This window comes from Myodes glareolus, chromosome 1 (assembly GCF_982192425.1).
Source record: "Myodes glareolus chromosome 1, mMyoGla1.1, whole genome shotgun sequence".
In the NCBI taxonomy this organism is placed as follows: Eukaryota; Metazoa; Chordata; class Mammalia; order Rodentia; family Cricetidae; genus Myodes; species Myodes glareolus.
The window spans coordinates 62,998,568-63,014,839 of record NC_142026.1 but is presented as its reverse complement, the minus strand read 5'-3'; the positions used below and the strand labels follow the sequence as shown (position 1 = coordinate 63,014,839).

Sequence of the window (16,272 nt, the reverse complement as noted above, 5' to 3'; positions counted from 1 at the left end):
GATGCAGTTGATGGTGTGTCGAGATAGTGGGAGGTAGCGATTACAAGGGGCTGAGACAAGGACCAGTCTTGATGTTCAACATCAGTGGTAAGAAAGTGCTCATCTTTAAAATTCATGGAGGTGGGCTTTTTGAGAGGTAACACGGGTCAAAAATATCTTAACTCAAAACTTAATAGGTGGGGCAGGATAGGTGTATCAGTGGCTACGAACTCTGCTCCTGTTGCAGGGACCCTGAGTTTTGTCCCACCTCCCATGACAGATAGCTGAAAACTGCTTGTAATGCCAGATTTGTGGGATTTGATGATCTCTTTTGTTTCTTCAGATATCAGATATGCATAAGGACCATTCACAAACACACTCACAAAACACGAATATGTTGATGATGATAATGAAAACAGATTGATAGACAAATAGATAACACATGGATATACAGATATTAGATAGATACATAGATAAATTGGCAAATAAGTCGCTGATGCACAGATAGATGATACAGATCATTTGTTAACATTGTAATTGGGGCTCATCAGAATAGAGTACTTGCTGCACCATTGTGATGACCAGGGTTTGGATCTCATCTTCAATATAACAAGATGGGATTTCTAGAGAGTCCCCATGGTATCTCTGGCCAGTGATGGCCAAACCTGAGATAAATAGAAGTAGAAGCAAGAGTTGCAAGAGTAGGAAGCCTTAGGAGCCAGGAGGAGAGAGCCTGAAACCTGGCAGAGGAGCCTCTGGAACCTCTGTGTATCTCTGATGGGCAGCTTTATTGTCAACTTGGAGTGGAGAAAATGAGCACATAAAATCACACTGTGACTCATTCTGTAAGGCTTTTTCTTTTTTTTCAGTTTTGGAAATGGAGACTGCTCATTCATTTCCTGTCCATCCTAACTGGAGTAATCACACAGAAACTATATTAACTACAATACTGTTTGGCAAATAGCTTAGACATATTCCTACCTAGCTCTTACATCTTAAATCAACCCATCTCTATTAATCTGTGTATTACCATGATGACAAGTCCTCCTGGTATGGTTCTGGCATCTTTCTCCTTTGGCAGTTACATGGCATATCCCTGACTCTGCCTTCTTCTCCCTGCATTCAGTTCAGTTTTCTCCACCTAGCTCTATTCTACCATGCCATAGGCCAAAACAGCTTCTTTATTAATAAAACATATTCACATTATACAGAGGAGAATCCCACATCATTATCTTTTTCTGTCTAAATAAAAAGAAATGTTTGAACATTAACATAATGAAATTACATTTAACAAAACATGTATCAAAAAAGAATTACACCTACAATGTTTAGTCTATTTGTAACTGCAAACTTTCATGTCTAATTTATCTTTTATCATAATTAAGAAAAAATATTACTCTCTGCCTTCAACTCCATCCAAGTTCCCAGAAGTCTATAATATTGCCTAAGTAATCATAAAATGCATTGTTAGCAACTTCTAAAACTCTAGAATTGACGAATACATCTCATTGCCTGGACAGTAATCCAAAGTTCTTCTGCAAGGTTTGGGTATCCATCTTTAGCCTACAGGCCCATAATATCTGGTTGGCTTTTCTATGAAGCAGAAAATTTGATAGACTACATTGTCCATATTGGCAGCTTGTCACTCACTTTATTCTGTGTTCCGTCAAATGTCTGGAAGGCTCTTTCCTGAAGCAGTAACTCTGAAGGACTGTCTCACCTTCTTTAAGCAAGTTCAGCAGTCATTTTTCTGTGGGTCCTGTGTGTCCAGTTCATACAGCATACCATCAAGCAGATCAGGCAAGAGCATTTTCTTGCCCAAATGGCCAGCCTTGTCATATTGGAGGCAAATTCCATAATGAGTTTCTTCAATGACCTCCCTGAAGTAGTTGGTGCTGCCAGAAGCAGACATGTCTTACTGTTGAGAAAAGTCTAAGTTCTTAAAATATTTTAAATGCCATATTCTGCCAGTCTTTGAATTGTTGAAGATTATCTATCTAACTGAAATGTATTCTGTATATCTAGAAAACATAACTAACATGATGGTATTTGACTATTATAAATGACTATCAATTAATCTGTAATTTAAGTTATGCATTTAATTTTAAATGAGCTGCACAAACACAAAAACTTAAATAAGAGCAGATATAAATATACACAGTCTGACAAAACCAGTCCTAAATTTGTATCATAAGTCCAAGATCCATATTAATACAAAGTACACATCTCTATATCATATCACCCTTTTTTAAAGAAAGAAATTGACTGTGACCATAAACTATTTATACTCAAACCCTTTAAAATAAAAAAAAAGCATTTATAAACAATCATTTTGAGAATCTGGGTGTTACTTGCTCCAAACTGCTTCCTTGTAACATGAGGGCCAGCTTGTTGGGGTTTCTGTCCCGCCCAGTACCCCACAACCAGCAAGTCCCAAAGAAAATCACACAGAGTTCTCCATAAGTTATAAAACTGATTGGCCCATTAGCTCAGTCTTCTTATTAACTAATTCTTACATCTTACGGTAACCCATAATTCTTGTCTGTGTTAGCCATATGGCTCAGTACCTTTTCCAGCAGGGCAGGTTATATCTTGCTTCTCTGTGATCTGGGCAGGAATGGAGGAATGGGCTTCCTCCTTCCTAGCCTTCCCCTGTTCTCATCACCCTGTCTGGTTGACCCACCTATACTTCCTGCCTGGCCAATCAGCATTTTATTAAAATACACAATTGACAGAATACAGATAATTCTCCTGCACCACTTCCTGCTGTTTGTTGGCCTAAGTATTTTTAGAGTTCTTAGAGGCCTTTCAGGGGATCTTGTTTCATCAAACCACATTAGCTTAGAAAGAATTCACAGATTCTAATCTTCTCTAGATACAAAAACAGAACCTCTTTTCCAAATATTGTGTGTTTAGACTCAAATTTTGAAGACAAGACACTTTTAAATATATATATACACACATATATATATGCTGTTTTAGCAAAGCAGCCCCAAAATCAAATTTTTTTCAGTCGATACCTCATTAGTAGTCAAAAATCAAATGAAAACACAATAATATACATAGTTTTGATTCTCTGTATATTTTATATCTTTACATGCATTTTAATACTCTATTACTTTTTATTATTTATTTTATCATCTTTACTCCTTTAATCTATGACTGTCTGTACTCTTTCTTCTGTTTCTCTCTTAAGCCCATGTACATTTTTTCCAATACTGTGATCCATGCAGAGGTCTTTTTCACCTGAATCTGTCTTATTGTGTATTTGTAATCATTTTCTGACCATGGGAGCCTTTTTGTTTAAATGCTAAGCAGGCTTGGCTATGACCAACACTACTGCTTTGCCTGTTGGCTTTCACAGTTCAACATGGCAGAGGTATGTTCTCCATCATTGCAAGCCATTCTTAATCACCCCAGTTCTAGAGACATGGCGGGTCTATTCACCATTAAGCAGTTTGTAACAAGCTGCTAACAGACCCCCTTTTAAGTGCTCAACCTCCCAATAGATCCAGAGCCACTTGTGCTACCATCACAAACCAGAGAGCCAGTTCTTAAAGATAGTGGGAAGTTTTTGTTGCTAATGCTAAGTCAGAAAGCCCCATCTACAAGGAGTTGTCCCTCTATTTACCACCATCAAACAGCGTCAATCTAACAATATGCAGCTACCAAGAAGCTCTTATTGACTCCCATTTTTGTTTGCCTAGAAGCCCTTTTTTGATGCTTTCTGGGGCTTTTTATGGAAGCATGTTGATGAATGCTTGGGTGACACTTTGTAAATGGTGAAGGCTCATTCATTTCCTGGTCACCCAGACACAAATAATCAAACAGAAACTATATAAACTATATAAATTACAACATTATTTGGCCAATACCTTAGGCTATCTCCCTGACTCTGCCTTCTTTCTCCCTGCATTCAGATTAGCTTTCTCTGTCTAGCTTTATTCTGCCCTGCTATAGGCGAAAGCAGCTTCTTTAGTAATAAAACATATTCACAACATTCAGAGGGAAATCCCACATCATTAGTGATTGATTAAACAATGAAACAAAACTATCCAATTGACAAACAAAATTAATTTACAGATTGATTTTCTGAAGGGAAGTGACCACCATGGGCAGTAAATGCTTCTGAGTTATTTTGAGAACAAAATAAATCACATTTCTTTCCGAGCTCTTGTGATTCTATCTTTCCACCTCTGTTCATATCTATTCATCCCCAAACTCAGTGTGTTTTTTGTCTGTTTGTCTGTTTCTCTGTCTCTGTCTCTCTTTCTCTGTGTGTGTATGTGTCTGTGTGCCCCTGTGTGTGTGTGTATCTGTGTCTGTCTGTCTGTCTGTCTGTCTGTCTGTCTGTTTCTCTACCGTTGTATGTCTCTTTCTCTTTCTTAGGCTCTGCACTCGGGTCCCTGTATCACCAGCTTACTTTCTGCCCGTTCTCTGGGACTCACCTTGGAGTTTCTGCAGCTCCTCCACCACACATCGGGTCTCCTCCTGAATCTGCTCCTCCACACTGTGATTGACCATTCCTGAGCTCTTCATGGTGGCCAGAGAGAACTGCTGAAGGGTCTTCCAGCATTCACCACTGGAAAAGAACACACCTAAGAACGTAGGGGAAGTATGGGTGGTTACAGTGGAAATTCAAAGACCCTGATTCCTTCCCCACAGCTCAGGCTCCACCTCTCACACACATCTTCCCAGACCACATCTGCCACTTCACCCTGTCCTATATCTCACCATATCTCTGTACAATTGGCTCAAGCATAGCATTTGTCCCCCGGCCAGAGAAAGCCTTGGTTTGGTCTACCAGAGCTTCCCTTATGGCCTCTGTCCCACACAGCATGATCACGGGCCTTGGTACCAGGTGCACTGTAAAAAAGTCTCCACAATTTTCTCGAAGCTGCCAAGCATAAGGATGGACGGTTGTGGTTTGTTGGTGCAGACATTGTTGTTACACTGTGAAAACACCTAGACACAGACTGGTACATAGGTACGCCTTCCCTGGCCACCTTTTCTCTCCTGAGGACCTAAGAGGTGATGGGTTAATTCACCAGACAGGCAGGGTCTGCACTGATTGGTTGGATTTCCTAATCAGTACACCAGTACTGTAGAGCAAGGAGATAGGGTAACACTTGTTTATAATTCTGGCACAAGAGAAGTAGAGACCAGAGAATCAGTAGTCATCCTTGTCTACACATCCAGTTTGAAGTCAATCTCACCTACATATGACCCTACCTCAAAAATAATAGATACAGATATGGATGCAGATGTGCATTAGTTTCATGCCCATACCCTTCAGTCTGGACAGCTCAGCTGAACCATGCTTCCTGTAGTCCAGCTTCTTCAGACTATCCAATGCCTCCTGATAATGTTCAGAGCCATTTGTGCTACCACAACAAACCAGAAAACCCTTTCTTAAAGAAGGTGAGATTTTTTTTTTTGCTGCTAATGCTGAGTCAGGAAGCCCTCTCTTCAAAGAGTTGTGTCTCTGCTTGCCACCACCAAACAGAGTCAATCTAACAATATGTAGCTACCAGGAAGCTCTAATTGACTCCCATTTTTATTGATCTAGAAGCCCTTTTTTCACACTTTCTGAGGCTTTTTGTGGATGGATGTTGCCGAATGTTTGGGTGCCACTTTGTAAATGGAGACTGTTCATTCATTTCCTGGCCATCCAGACCCAAATAATCAAACAGAAGCTATATAAATTACAACATTGTTTGGCCAATAGCTTAGGCATATTGCTAACTAGCTCCTTCTTTCTGACTCTGCCTTCTTTCTCCCTGCATTTAGATTAATTTCTCTGCCTGGTTCTATTTTGCCCTGTTGTAGTTTCTTTATTAATAAAACATATTCACAGCATACAGAGGAAAATTCCACATTATTAGTGATTGATGGGGAGGGCCCAGCCACTGAAGGTGGTCCTGTTCCTGAGCTGATGGTCCTGGGTTTTATAAGAAGGTAAATTAAGCAAGTCATGAGGAACAAGTCAAAAGCAGCACCCATCCATGGCCTCTGCATCAGCTCCTGCCTCCAAGTTCCTGCCCTGAATTCTCTGGACAAAGAACTGTAAAGTAGGAATATGAGCAAAATAAACCCTTTCCTCCTCAAGATGCTTTCATTCATGCCTGTTCACACATAAAATACATTCATTTCCATACCAATAAGCCCCAAGTTTCATTTGCTGACAAACTTTCTCACAATCATTTACGTTGTAGACTTTATTATCGATCATTAATTTGGGAAAATATAAACTGGTAAAAACTGTATAGTTCATGTATAAGGATGATGGAAGGTTGTGCACATGTCTGTGGCTTGGTTGAGAATTCATCTTTCTCTGTCATAACTTGTTCTTATCCAGATATCCACAAAAAAATTATTACAAATGAAAAACTGATAGGTCATGTTAATTCATCTCCAGAAGAAGAACAGGGAGACACTGAGAGAGAAACATGTAAACAACACTGGCATCTATAGAACCTTTGAAATTACAAAGGCTTTACAGGTCATAATTGACTGGATATGTAGCTCAGTTGGTAGAATGCTTGTCTATAATGCACAGAGTTCCAGATTTAATCTTTAGTATTACATTATATTAATGTGGTAGCATTAAATTACAGAAGCATTATAGGACAAAATTAGCTGAGGATATGGCTAAGTTGGTAGTCTTTATCCAGAATTCATGAAGTTCTGAGTTTCTTCCTCAAGATGGCATTAACTGGTTGTGATGGCACATTCATACAATCCTATCACTCTGAAAATGGACCAGGAACTTAATATTATTTTAAATACATACTTATCACACTTTCAGTGAAAATGATTTTCTACAAAAGTATTTTCTACAGAAGAAATTTTAATTATCCAGAACTCAAAGCCATCAACATCATCGTGACTCAGTGACTAAGGATGACTCCACACATATGGTCCTCCTGATAGATCGCAGGTCATCAGGCTAATCTTGTATCATAATTGTTTCCCTCTTTTAGAGACAATGTCTAATGTAGACCTTATTAAACCTGGACTCACTTTGTATCCAAGGATGACATTGAGCTTTTGATCCCCGGCCACCATCTCCAAAGTGCTGGAAATACAAGCTTGAACCACATGGTCATCTCAAGGAATGCTGAGGATAAAAACCAGGGTTTCATGTATGTGATGTCAGTCAGAACTCTATCAACTTTGCTACATCCATGGGCTCCATAATTTCTGCTTTGTTGTTTTGTTTTGTTATGGAAAGAGTCTCACTATGTAGCCCTGTCTTTCCTTGAACTTCTGGTCTTCCCAGTTCTCAGGATTAGAGATTTGTGTCAACACAACCAGTTATTTGTTCTCAGTCTCACTGTAACCCCAGAACGGCTTTTAACTTCTGAAGTTGCTGGGTTTGTAAGCTAACATCACTAGGCCTGGCATGTTTATATATTATGTATTTTTAATGCTATGCTTGAAATATGATAAGCATTTGAACTTGTAGCTTATCTTAATTGGGCATCTAAATATTCTCCAAAGATGTTCACTGTTTTTTTTACTTTTCTTAAAAAATCTTGGATTTATATTTAGAGTTCTTTAATCCTCCCACTAAAAAGGAGGATTTCCATAGCTCTAATGTTCCAAAAATATCTGAGGTTTTCCAATAGTTGGGAATCAATACCAAATTGAGTTGTTTTAAATTTATACTTGATTGACTATATCACATTTGGAACACTGTTGTAGGAGGCTACTTGTAGGTTCTGAGTTGCCAGAATCGGAATAACAACATAGAAAATATGTTAACTAAATCACTGCTTGGCCTATTATCTCTAGTTTCTTATTGACAACTTCTTACATCCTAAACCAAGCAATCTTCATTAATCTGTGTATTGTCAAGTGACTATGGCTTACCAGCAAGGTTCTGTCATGTCTGTCTCTGGCATCAGCTCCATGACTTCTCTTGACTGCACCTTCTTCCTCCCAGCATTCAGTTTAGCTTTCCCTGCCTACTTCTATTCTGCCCTGTGCAGGCCCAAGACAGTCCTTTATTAACCAATGGTATTCACAGCATACAGAGAGTCCCACATCAAAATACATTTGAATGTTGGTCTCTCTTTATTTTTTTTTGTTTGTCTTAGACAAGGTCTCCCTCTGTATTCTAGGCTAATGTTCTAACTCACTGTGTGGCCTAAGAAAGAGGTTCTTAACACATATGTACTTCTAATAGTAGGTCAAGGCAATATATTTCCCCCAAAATGTGAAGATTATGACAACTACTTTATGAAATGCACTTCATGGCTCCCACTGGGAATCCTGCATTAGAATAATGACGCAAGTTCAGTGCCAGATCACCCCGCTTGGCAGGACAAAGGTCCCAGGGTCATTCAAGTCTATTGTGGCACATTGCCAAGATCAGAAAAGTACAGATGCAATGCCTGAAATCACCATGGTTTCCTGACCTTTCTCCTTCCTGAATTGCTGATGTATATCTCTGCTGCCAACATCAGACAGGCATTGGCTAACTTTACAAGAAGAATACAGCTTCCCCTCTCTCACTCCATCTTCCTCTCCCCAGTAAAGAGAAGTGACATCTTTTTAAGAAAGAGAGGTATAAGGAGGGACATAGCCACCCTTGCTTCTCATCTCTGCATTAGGAAAGCTGAAATTAAGCATCAACCAATGCCTAAGTAACTTAGAAGACCCTATGTACAAATAAAACCTTTAAAGACTGTGGATGAACCACAGTGGTAGAGCACTTCCCTGATGCCTTAGTTACTTTTCTATTGCTATGAAGAGACACCATTCTAAACACAAACATGAGGCAGAGAGAAGGATAGCTAACTGGGATGAGTGGGCATTTGAGATCTCAAAGCCCACCTCCACGACACACTTCCTATAAAGGTCACACCTCCTAATCCTTCCCAAACACTGCCACAAACTGGAGACCACACTTTCTCTGGTGTAGTTATAATTAGCAGTATTGTAGTGGGAATCTAATAGAGTCATTGTGTCAAAACATTAGAATGTAACAGTTGTTTCTCATTGTATCCAGTAACAATATAAAGTATTAGTTGGAAGTTCTTAGACCTTGAAAAAAAAATCATAATCTGGAACAGTGATTGTTTTCCATGATTTAAAGAGGTTTTTTTTATGGAGTTTTCCATCTGTTGCATGACTTTGATGACAGGTGTTGTGATCCTGCTGCCCTCACTCCCCTTGACTGACAGCAGAACTTCCTTGTGGTCTGTAATTGACAAGGATGTCTGTGTTCTTTCTGGCCAGTGGGTTTCCACAGAAGGAGTAGAGGTGTAAAAGGTTGCTAGTCAAAATAAAGCTTGCTGTTCTTCTACCTGAAAAGAAGCCTCTGTGTCTCAATCCCGGCACCTCCACCAGTCTCGGCTATCCAGGCTGCGCTGGCTGCAGCAACAGGACAATCCTGTCACACCTGGAGAATCTTGAATTATTGGGTACTGCAGACAGTACACAATAAGGACTAAAATTTCAGGAGTCTGATGATTTCCTACAGCAAACATACAGAATAGATCAAGAGGGTATTGGTATGAGGATTTGTTTTACCCATAAAACAACTTTTCTCTAACAATCTATAAATATGCTTTGGAATGGCAGTTTGACATTCAGTCCATCAGAGACTGGACCCACTTTCTGCTGAAAAGCCTAAATTGTATTAACATTCTTTGGATGTCCCATTGACTATAGAACACCCATATGCATGGAAATTGCTTTTATCTATAATCTAACATTTAGTTTGTATCATGATTAAAAGTGTAAGTCTAAAGCAATTCATTTGTCCCTTATATTCTTAACCCCCTTCCTCTTTCGCTATCTAATTTTGGCTTAAGCATTTTTCATTAATCTATCTTGTTACTTATTCTACTAACCATATTCATGTTCTGTTGGCGGTGTTAATCCGTTAAGGTATGGAATTTAAATTTCCAACTTAATAGACATCTTTATGGCTCTGTTAGGCTTACTAGCTGCTTGTTCTTTTCATTGCTTTGGCGATCATAATATATACATTGAACTTATCACAACCGGCATTCTAGTGATGTTGTATCACTCCACATGACACATGAGAACCCTACTGTAGAAGAGAACATCCTGGATTTTCGGGCTATTCAGTTCCTACATTTGACTTCCATGTATATTATAAACTTCACACAGAGACAGGGAGGGAAAGATGGTTCAGAAGTGAAGAGGACTTGCTGATCTTCTAAAGGACCTGACTTTTATTACCAGCACCTACATTGTGTCTCACAACTGCTTCTAACAGCAATTGCTGTTTCCCTTCCTAAGCACCTCTGGATTTTAATATATCTTAAGTAAATGTACAAATAGCTATTTGCTATGTCCTTGTCCTTAATTGCTTTGACACTTACACTCGAGTCACTTCTTACTCTTTTCGTGCTTCACACCTAACCACTTTTTTCCTGTATGTGCGCCTGTGCATTTACATGCCTGTGTTCTTACACCACACGGCTCTCTGCAAAGCTCATCACAGACCTCCCTTTCTCTGCGTGTTCTCCTTTATCCTGTGGTGCCCTGCAGTTTTCCACCCATTCCATGCCCAGCCCCAAGAGTGGTTAAGCCCCATAACCACTCTGTCTAACTCCACTCCAACAGAAAACAGCTGGGGGTATCCTGGGAGGGGTGCTGAGGCTGAGGAAATGCTAGATTAAGAGAAATGAAGACAGAAACAAAGAATAGACCAGGAGGACTGAAAGTAAATACCTGGTGAGGGAGATCCTTCTGTCTACATGTTGCCTTTATTGGATAATGAAAGAAGCTGTTTGGGCCAATGGCTGAGCAAAGTAAAGCCAGGTTGGAAATCTGAACAGAGCTATAGAGAGAAAGTAGATGGAGTCAAGGAGACGCCATGTAGCTGCCAGTGGAGAAGGACACACTGGAACCTTAGGAAACTCACCAGTAGGCCACAGCCTTGTGGCAACACACAGATTGATAGAAATGGGTTAATTTAAAATGTAAATGCTAGGTAGAAATAAGCCTAAACTATGGACCAAACAGTGTTGTAATGAATTTAGTTTCTGTGTGATTATTTGGTTCTGGGCAACTGGAAACAAAAGAGCAGACTCCATTTAGAAATACCAAACAGCCCCAAGTTTATTTCTCACCCAGCATAAATACTAATTACAGGCAAAAGGCAGAATTAAGGGCAGTTCAGTCGCTAACCTCCTCCCTGCACTGTCCTTGGGAAGAAGTTCAAGCAGGCGCATTATCTCATTCAACTAAGCAACTTCTAATCTGTAATGAGGAGTGCTTCTGGCTGGCATACACCAGCCCAAATCTTAATAGAAAAATGTGCTCTTTCATCTGGGCAAAAGGTTCTTTCTATGGGCTAACAGGACGTTACTCACAGCCATCAAGATTACTGGAAAAAGCATATCAGGCAAACTTGAACTCAAATGACTTCTTTAAGTCAGAAATGACCCCAGAAGGAAACTGAGTCACATGTGGGCTTTCACAAATAATAGCTCAGCAGAATGACCAACAACAACTTCCAGATTCAACATCTCAACTTTTCTTCCACTGGTAAATTCATCCCACCTCCCCATACTGTTTCCAAGGGGCCCACTCTAGGAAGTGATTGCAAGTTGTACGTAAACAATGGTCTTTAAGTCTGACAAACTGGAATCCATATTACATATTGTTGTTGGTTTTGTTTTGATGAAGAGAACTGGGTTAGTGTCTACACAGCTTTGGGCCTTAAATTTTCTCATCTGGAAAACTGATGGGTGCTAATGTTACAGGTGCATCATGGGATGGAAAACAGTGTCAGGACAGGGTAAGAGAGCTGGGGACAGGGGGAGAGAGCTGGGGACAGGTGAGAGAGATGGGGACGGCGTGAGATTGTTTTGGCAGGATGTGTGTCTACACCGTGTGTGTGTGTGTGTGTGTGTGTGTGTGTGTGTGTGTGTGTGTGTGGTGTGCCCACAGAGATGTGAAGATGAAAATATAGTCCCTAGAACTGGAGTCACAGATGGTTGTGAGCCACCATAGGGGTGCTAGGAATTGAAACAAAGTCCTCTGCAAGATCCACCAGTGCTTTTGTTTTGATTTGGTTTTGGTTTTTTTGAGACACAGTTTCTCAGTAGCTATGGAACCAGTCCTGGAACTCACTCCGTACACCAAGTTGGTCTCTACCTCACAGAGATCCATCTCCCTCTGCCTCCCTAGTGCTGGGATTAAAGGTGTGCGTTAGCAGCCAGGGCTTTTAACTGCTGAGCCACTTCTCCACTCCCTGACTTAGAGTTTTTAACTATGATCATGTACTATACCAATGATATGCAGTGTTCTCTCTCAACCCTGGGTGAGCCAGTCATGGCTTCCATCAACTACACAATCACGATGCGGCATCAGTGTGTCCTACCATCGGGTACGTCTTTCACCTCCAATGAGGTTATGGGGCATTGGTTGCCCCATTCAAAGACAAGACATATCTGCAATTCATTGGTTGATCTGGATAGACATCACTATACTCACCTTGCAAAGGGAGAAGCCTGCAGGAATCCTGCTAGGAGAGAGCAGACCTCATAGCCCATATTCTCACACCGTCTGTCTCTAGGGCTGAGTAGGCCCTAGAGTTTGGGTGACATATTCTAGAAAGCCACCTCTCAGGCTAATACAAAATAAATTTTTTATAATAAGTTTTGTTAGACTTATGTAAAACTCCCATGGCAATGCAAACATTAGGAAATAGTTTAATCTCAGCGACTGTGTGAAATGTAAACACTTGTTGAAAAAGAAAGAAAAGGGAAGAAATGAGGGGATAGAGAGATGGCTTGTAATTAAGAGCACTGGCTACTCTTCTAGAGGACCCAGGTTTGACTGCTTTTCCCCATATGAGAGTTATAAATTATCAGTAATGCTACTGACAAAACAGCTCTCAGCAGTTCAAGAACCAAAGAGGAGAGGTGTGGAGTCAGCAATTGATCACACAATAGATTTTTTTTCTCAAGGGAGTAAAACGTAATTCTCTGGGGAAATGAAAAATAAAAACACACATACATGCTTGCGTGCATGTGCACATAAACACACACACACACACACACACACACACACACACACACACACACACACACACGCTGGAAGCAAAGACCTGTATTGGTTATAGTCATCTTAGTCACAAATTAAGTAAGCTATTCAGAAGCCTCTGTAGGGCAAGTTCCAGGCCTAGGATAACCCTTATCTCCCTGTGAGTTAAGATTGCCTGCAGACCTGTGGATCCCAGGCACCAGAAGTGACTAGCCTTTCCCTTGTTAGTAAACATATACAGACCCTCAGCATTTCCTTATCTCTTCCTATCAGCTAGGTACTCTCCGGACCTGACATTCCAGTTAGATCAATGACATTTCAGCAACCTACCCTTCCCCTTCCTTTTTGCTATATAATGCTCCTGAGGAAAAAACAAAGTTGGCAGACTGATCAGAACACAGACTTGCTGTACATTTCGCATGCCTCTTGCCCCTTTCATTCCTCTCTCTTCCAGGCTCATACTCCTGTTCATGTCCCACCGGTCGGTACACACACACACACACACACACCTTCACCATGTCAGGGTCTCTCAAATCTCCTTTACTTCATTACAGTTTATACACCCCAGCAAAATCTTTCAAGTAGTATAAAAATAATGCAATTATGCTCTATTTTTCAAGTGAAGAATTGCAATGAATACAAGTATACAACAGCTTGCTTCTCATTTCCTTTTACTTCATTAAACTCTTTGCCTATTATATGTGAAAAACAAGATGAGCGGTGGTGGCACACACCAGCACTTGGGAGGCAGGACCAGGCAGATCTCTGAGAGTTCAAGACAACCTGGTCTACAGAGTGAGTTACAGGGCAACCATGGCTACACAGAGAATCCCTGTATTGAAAAAAAAGAAAGCAAATGATGTCCAAAGGTCTACATACATTCATATCTAAGCAACTTGTTATACATTAACAGAGTATAAGTAAGCAAGGTTTTTTCCTCAGTCAGTTCTTTACTGACAGGCTGCATTTTAGGGTTGTAAAGAAAGGACCAATCACTTTATTATTTATCTCAAAAGGCAATTTTATTAAAAAAATCTTAAAAGATTCACAAATCTACATTCTTGATTATGAAAAACCATCATTTCTTTATTAAACTCTCAGGTTACATACCTGCTTATCAACAGTATTTTTACTAAATCATATCAGAAAGTTGAGAGCTAAAATGGGAACAAGTAATTAATCATCACCTGTGATCAAGGCACATCAGCCATCAATAGCCGGGCTGCCATTGTTTTGTTCTAAGACCTCAAAGAGTATCTCACTCAACTATGTGCCTTTCTGAACGTTAAATTGTTCCCCCAAGATTTTCTAAATCAAAGCCATTAATATAAACATCTTTGAAAAGTTTTTACATCACAATAAACCTCTCCACTCATGCAATAATCTGAATCTAACCAAATCAAACAGAATTAGGAAAAGCCCAGGTTTAAATGTTTCCAGCAATTAAATACCCTGTGGGAGTGGTCCTCTCTTTTCCTCTTTGGAGGTCATGTTGGCTTTCTATTTCTACCTCTGGCCACCCAAGAGCACAGTTGTCCAATTAAACCTGGATAACTTTTAATTAGGTCTGATTGGAATTATTTGCATTGGCGGAAAAGATTGATTTTAGGAAATATTTCTAACATTTTGGAGGTCCCACAGGGGGAGGAAGGGCTGTTTTTCCAGTCTCAAGGCCGCATTTTGGAAAATGCCCTTATCACTCTTGCTCTCTGCCAGGTTAAAATCGGCTTCCAGGCTAGATTGGCTTTGTCTCCCTAAGTTCCCCTTGTTTTTGCTCTATGCCATTAGGGCTTCGGAATCCATTCTCATCTGTTTTTGTCGATTTTCGGGCCTTCTGTTGAAGTCGCAATCACGCCCAAAGTCTTATTCAAGTGGCTAAGCTGGGCTTGGCTGAGGTGAAAATTGCATGGCCAGGGAAGCCTGCCATTCAATTTTCACAGCCCCCTTCTGGCTCAAGAGTTGTCCCAGTAAACACACTGTGATAGACTTGAGCCGCACAATTGGATAGACTTTTAAAATGGGTTCTTGGAATTCGAAGCCAGATCTGTTATCGACCCTGGGCTGCCTCCTATAAGATCTTTATAAATTGGGACTGTACGAAACAATACCTGAAAGGCTAATTTCTTTATGCCCTAGATTTGGCCTCAATACAACAACCTTGACAATGGGAAGCAATGGCCACCAGAGGGAACTCTTGAGTTTTCCATCCTTCAGGACCTAGAAAATTTTTGCCACTGCAGGGATAAATGGACAGAATTCTCATATATCCATGAGTCTGTGCACTGTGCCCTCACCCCTCCTTCAGTAGTCAGTGTCTTGCAACACCGGTTCTGGTCGCCAGGGTCAGAGCAGCTCCAGATTCCCAACCATCTGGGAATTGGGACCCTGAAAGCCCTGCCATGACCCTGCAGCCAGACACACTGGTCCCTCCCCCACACCTTCAAACCCTTACTAAACCTACCCCCCTCCTGTAGAACAACATTTTCCACATTCTTCCGCTTTCCTACCCCTACTTACTCCCTCCCCAGTCAAACCGGAAATTCAAGGTTAATTTTGTCCCTCCCCAATTTCCTCCCCTCCCCTCCCTGCTACCACACCTCCCTACCATCCCACACACACCTCAATCTACTTCTTGGATCTCCTCTACACACTGGACTAATCGCTCCCAATCCTCCCCCATCTCCTCTCACACCAGATCTCTGCATAACTCTGCCCTTCTCTGTCCTCTCCAGGAAGTAGCAGAAGCCGGTGGCATTATTAAAGTCCATATTCCCTTCTCTCTTCCAGATCTCTCTCAGAGAGAAAAGCAACTGGATTCCTTCTCTGCTAATCCTTCTGTTTATATTAAGGAGTTTCTCTATCTGTCCCAGGCCTACGATCTAATCAGGAATGACTTCTATATCATCCAGGCTTCCACTCTCACTCCTGAAGAGTAAAGTAGAATCCAGGCAGCACTGAGACAATATACAGACCAGACTCACCTAGTAGACCCCCACAGGGCCTCTCACCCACCTAGCCACCTTCTGCCACCACTTCTCTCTACTGTGAGATGCCCTTATAATAGTCCCTGCTCTTGTTCTTCCAGACCCCACGAAGCCTTACCATCTCTATACAGATGAGGAGTGGCCACAGGAGTTCTAACCCAACAGGCTGGAACAGGTTGGGTCCATTGAATTGGGCTGTCACCTTTTTATCCAAACAGCTGGACCTCACCATCTGTGAATGGCCACCATGCCTAAGAGCCCAGGCAGCGGCAGC

General features: G+C 40.9%; 1 pseudogene; it reads right to left on the bottom strand.

Moving 5' to 3' along the window:
• Positions 1–7,047, bottom strand: part of LOC148123405 (cytochrome P450 2B19-like) — a 37,625-nt pseudogene extending 30,578 nt beyond the window's left edge.
• Between the last annotated feature and the right edge of the window lie 9,225 nt (positions 7,048–16,272).